Here is a 6,000-nt window from a genome sequence, read left to right as displayed (position 1 = left end):
AGAGTGGGGAAGGGCTTATTTAATGCAAGTTAAGCAATGCTTGTATTACAGTACACGAAAAAATAGCCAACAGCCATTAAGCAAGGAAGACACCAATTTAAGGTAGACACAATCTAAAAAAAAAATAAGAATTGCTATCTCTTCTATCTCTTCTATAATATCTAGAATAGTAATTGTGTAAAAGTACAAAAAAACAAATAATTGAGCGCACTCCCAATGAAAACCTACAAAAGATAATTAGATCCTGAAAAAAAGGTAGGGAAGGGGAGTAATGGAGGGAGATGTAACCAAAGTTCAAATAGGTGTTTAAATGGATATACTATAGTCCATGTCAAATGTCCATAAACACTGTGATAAATGCAACTTCGCTTGATGGCAGCCAGCTGACCGATGAAGTTATCTGTAGTACAACGAAAAGAACACAAAGCGGCGCCTTCTAAGCATAGCAGTTGAGTAATTTATTAAAACATATGAAAGTATATAAAAAACCTACTCACAAAGCAGGTGTAAAGTCGAGCATGAGAACATAGGTGCTGTCATCCGCGGGGATCCGGGTGGTGGTGATCATCACTCGCGCTGGATAGCAGAGACTTCCTTGCCACAGGCGGCGTCGGCGGGGGGCCAGACGCCCTCGGAACCAAGGAGAAGGGAGCTGGTTTCCAGGTGTGCTGCGTAACTGACGTCACTTCCGGGCGCGGGAGGATGCACAGTGTTTATGGACATTTAACATGGACTATAGTATATCCATTTAACCACTTCCATACTGGGCACTTAAACACTCTCCTGACCAGACCAATTTTCAGCTTTCAGGGCTCTCACACTTTGAATGACAATTACTCAGTCATGCAACACTGTACCCAAATGATTTTTTTGTCCTTTTTTTCCCACAAATAGAGCTTTCTTTTGGTGGTATTTGATCACCTCTGGGTTTTTTATTTTTTGCGCTATTAATGAAAAAAGACCGAAAATTTAGAAAAAAAATGTTTTTTTCTTAGTTTCTGTGATAAAATTTTGCAAAATATTAAATTTTCTTCATAAATTTTGGCCACAATTTATACTGCTACATGTCTTTGATAAAAATAACCCAATTTTTTGGGAAATTATTTGGTCTGTGTGAAAGTTTTAGAGTCTACAAGCTATAGCGCAAATCATAATAAATTATCACATCTGATCACACCTGATGTTTTGAAGGCCTATCTCATTTCTTGAGACCCTAACAAGCCAGGAAAGTACAAATTCCCCCCAAATAACCCCTTTTTGGAAAGTAGACATCCCAAGGTATTTAGTAAGAGGCATGGTGAGTTATTTGAAGTTGTAATTTTTTCCCAAAACACTTTGCAAAATTAAGATTTTTATTTTTTATTTAAAAAATTTCTCAAAAGTGTCATTGTAATTGCTTATTTCTCTCACATGGCATGTGCATACCACAAATGACACCCCAAAATACATTCTGCTACTCTTCCTGAGTAAAACGATACCCCATGTGTGAGACTTTTCCACTGCCTGGCCACATACCGATGCCCAACCTGCAGGGAGCGCCATCAGGGGTTTTAGGAGCATAAATTGCACATCTAACTAGTTGACAACCTATTACACGTTTGAAGGCCCTGGAACACCAGGACAATGGAATTACCCACAAAATGACCCCATTTTGGAAAGCTAACACCCCAACGTATAATCTATGAGGCATAATGAGTCTTTTGAACGGTTCATTTTTTTCCAGAAGTTTTTGGAATATGTGGAAAAAAAATGAAAACGCATTTTTTTTACACAAAGTTGTCCATTGATAAGATATTTCCAACACATAGCATGTACATAGCAAAAATGACACCCCAAAATACATTCTGCTATTCCTCCTGAGTAAAACGATACCCCATGTGTGAGACTTTTTCACTGCCTGGCCACATACAGATGCCCAACATGCAGGGAGCGCCATCAGGGGTTTTAGGAGCATAAATTGCACATCTAACTAGTTGACAACCTATTACACGTTTGAAGGCCCTGGAACACCAGGACAATGGAATTACCCACAAAATGACCCCATTTTGGAAAGCCAACACCCCAACGTATAATCTATGAGGCATAATGAGTCTTTTGAACAGTTCATTTTTTTCCAGAAGTTTTTGGAATATGTGGAAAAAAAATGAAAACGCATTTTTTTTACACAAAGTTGTCCATTGATAAGATATTTCCAACACATAGCATGTACATAGCAAAAATGACACCCCAAAATACATTCTGCTACTCCTCCTGAGTAAAACGATACCCCATGTGTGAGACTTCTACACAGCCTGACCACATATAGAGATCCAACATGCAAGGAACACCGTCAGGTGTTCCAGAGACACATAGCATGCACATACCAAGAATTACACCCCAAAATACATTATGCTGAGCAAAGCGTAAACAAAAGATTACCTTGGTAATAGTAGCGCAGTTCTACACAGCAGGATAGCACTGGTCCAGGCAGCAGGCAGGGACTTGGTCAGCAACGTCCAGGCAGGGATACTGCAGGTGGTCAGTTCATGCAACAGGCAGAGGCATGATGGCATAGGTCCTACAGGCAGAAGGAGGGCCTCGTTCAGGACAGAATGGGGACAGGGGTAGAGGCTTCTCCCACCCAAATCTCTTTGAAGCCTCCGGGCAACCAGACCCTAATCTAGCATGAGAAAACAAAAAAGTTTTCTTCATCCAGAAAAACTTTTCTGGCGCCCCTCACATATGTGAGACCCCTGTGTTGAATCCCACTAGTCCAGTAGCAGGGTACAAGATCAGTCCAAGAGGCAGGCAAAAGGCATGGTCAAACAGTCCGAGGTCAGTTCCAGATCAGGCAGAGGCAGTACAGAATCGTTAGGCAGAAGAATGGTCGAAAAACAGTCCAGGGTCAATTCCAAATCAGGCAGCGGTATTGCAAAATCATTAGGCAGAAGGGTGGTCCAATAACAAGCCGGGGTCAGTTACAAAAGCAGGCAGTGGCATAAGGGGTGAGAAGGCAGGAACGGAGGATTACGTTTACCATACTAAACTAATACTTTAGTTTAGTATGGTAACGTTTGAAACAGTCAATTATACAGAGGCCTGGTTGTGAAGGACACTCTGCACAATAGTAAACTGTGTCCCGTCTGATTCCTGCACTGGTACACACTCTACATTTTTTTTGAGCTCGTCGGCCTGATGCTGTGGGAGGGACCTTATCCGGGAAGTGCCGTTCGGAGAGCCGACTTAGGACATCTGATCGGATGTGTTGGGGCAGGTCGTTGGGGAATATCAGGGAAGTGGTAATTTCCTCCAGGTAGCCAAGGAAGGGTAGGGGGTTTTGGGTTGATTTGCGGTAAACAACATGGGAGTTGTAGACGGCCAAATGAAAAAAATAAATTGCTACCTTTTTGTACCAATGGTACGTGCGTCTTGTGGCAAGGTATGGTTCCAACATTTGGTCGTTTAAGTCGACTCCCCCCATGAACAAATTGTAGTCCTGAATGCAGGTGGGTTTTTGGATGGTGGTGCCACGCCTTCTGCGGGTTTCAACAAAAGAATCGTTGTGGATGGAGGACAACATATATACGTCTCTTCTGTCCCTCCACTTCACTGCCAGAACCTCCTTGTTCCGCAGACTCGCCGATTCCCCTTTCTTCAGCTTTGTATTTACAAGGCTTTGCGGAAAGCCTTTCCGGTTCTTTCTGGCGGTGCCACATGCTGGCGTCTTCTTTCGGTGCAGGTTGTGGAACAGAGGAAGAGACGTATAGAAGTTGTCCACGTACAGGTGGTATCCTTTATCAAGGAGGGGGTTGATGAGTTGCCAGACAACTTTCCCACTTGATCCCAAGTAGTCTGGGCAATCGGGGGGATTCAGCTGGGTGTCCTTCCCTTGGTACACCAAAAAGGAATAAAGATACCCTGTGGCTCGTTCGCAAAGTTTGTAGACCTTCACCCCATAGCGGGCCCTTTTGCTGGGTATAAATTGTTTGATTTTAAGTCGGCCACAAAATTTTACTAGGGACTCGTCGACACATACGTTTTGTTCCGGGGTATATATTTGGGGGAATAATTGCGAAAAATAATCTAATAAGGGGCGAATTTTGAAAAGCCTGTCAAAATTGGGGTCATTTCGGGGAAGGCACTGTGTATTATCATTGAAGTGGAGGAACCTCATGATTAGAAAATATCGGGATCTGGGCATTGTTGTGGAGAAAATTGGCATGTGGTAAATGGGGCGTTTTGACCAAAAGGAATGTTTTTCATTTTTTGGGTTGAGTCCCATGCAAAAAGTGAGGCCTAAAAAAATCCTGAACTCATCCACTGTAAGGTCTCTCCACTGGAAGGGACGGGCATAGGACGATGTGGGGTTCTTGATGATAAATTGTTGGGCATACAAGTTGCACTGGGCCACAATGCTAGAAAGCAGTTCCTCAGGGAAAAATAAATCGAAAAATTGAATTGGGGAAAAATTGTCCGTGTTTACCTGGACTCCTGGCTGGGCAGTGAAGGGGGGAATGTTGGCTTCTCCGGAATTTGGAGGAAGCCACAGGGGGTACTGAAGGGCATAGGGAAGGCTGGCATGGGTCCTTGACCTTTGTTGCTGGGGTACTGCGGTGCTGGTGGATGGCAATTCGGTAGAGGTGGATGGCACGACGGTACTGGTGGATGGCACTTCAGTATCGGTGGATGGCATGTCGGTGCTGGTGGATGGCATGTCGGTGCTGGTGGATGCCACTGCCTCCTCACCAGAGCGCCTTCTTTTGGCGGGCTGACCATCTTCCCCCTCTGAGCCTGTCGCTGTTCCACTGGTGTAGATTGGCTCATAGTCTACGTCCGAATCCGATTGGGAATCAGAAACAGGGAGCTCCACATTGCTCTCATCAGGTGCAGAAATAATCTGAAATGCCTCCTGTAAGGAATAGCGACGTTTTGACATTGCTGGCGGTGTGTGTGTGGCACAGATGTACACTGAGGTGGCACAGATGGGCAGAGATGGGGACTGAGGTGGCAGAGATGGGGACTGAGGTGGCAGAGATGGGGACTGAGGTGGCAGAGATGGGGACTGATGAGGCTGCACAGATGTGTACTGATTGCACAGATGTGCACGGATGAGGCGGCACAGATGTGTACTGATTGCACAGATGTGCACGGATGAGGCGGCACAGATGTGCACGGATGAGGCGGCACAGATGGGCACTGAGGTGTTGTAGATGGGCCCTGATCACAGGTGGGCACAGGCGGTACTGATGGCACAGGCGGTACTGATGGCACAGGCGGTACTGATGGCACAGGTGGTACTGATGGCACAGGCAGTACTGATGGCACAGGTGGTACTGATGGCACAGGCGGGCACAGGTGGTACTGTGGCACGGGCGGTACTGATGACACGGGCGGTACTGATGGCACGGGCGGTACGGACGTTACTGATGGCACGGGCGGTACTGATGGCACGGGCGGTACTGATGGCACAGGCGAGCACAGGTGGTACTGTGGCACAGGTGGTACGGTGGCACGGTGGCACGGGCGGTACTGATGGCACGGGCGGTACTGATGGCACAGGCGGTACTGATGGCACAGGCGGTACTGATGGCACAGGCGGTACTGGTGGCACAGGCGGTACTGGTGGCACAGGCGGTACTGGTGGCACAGGCGGGCACAGGCGGTACTGTGGCACGGGCGGTACTGTGGCACGGGCGGTACTGTGGCACGGGCGGTACTGTGGCACGGGCGGTACTGTGGCACGGGCTGTACTGTGGCACGGGCTGTACTGTGGCACAGGTGGGCACAGGTGGGCACCAGGTGGGCACTGGTGGTACTAGGTGGGCACTGGTGGTACTAGGTGGGCACTGGTGGTACCAGGTGGGCACTGGTGGTACCAGGTGGGCACTGGTGGGCACTGATTGGGCACTGATTGGGCGCTGATGGGCACTTTTTTTTTACTTTTTCACTGTAACTGTAACTGTCACTCACTCTCTCCACACACGCGGCGTCTGTGTGTGGAGAGAGCGCCGGCAATGAGAG

The sequence above is a fragment of the Rana temporaria genome, chromosome 1 (genome assembly GCF_905171775.1).
Source record: "Rana temporaria chromosome 1, aRanTem1.1, whole genome shotgun sequence".
NCBI classification, from domain to species: domain Eukaryota; kingdom Metazoa; phylum Chordata; class Amphibia; order Anura; family Ranidae; genus Rana; species Rana temporaria.
The sequence above is the reverse complement of the archived record's forward strand: the minus strand, read 5'-3'. Positions refer to the sequence as shown.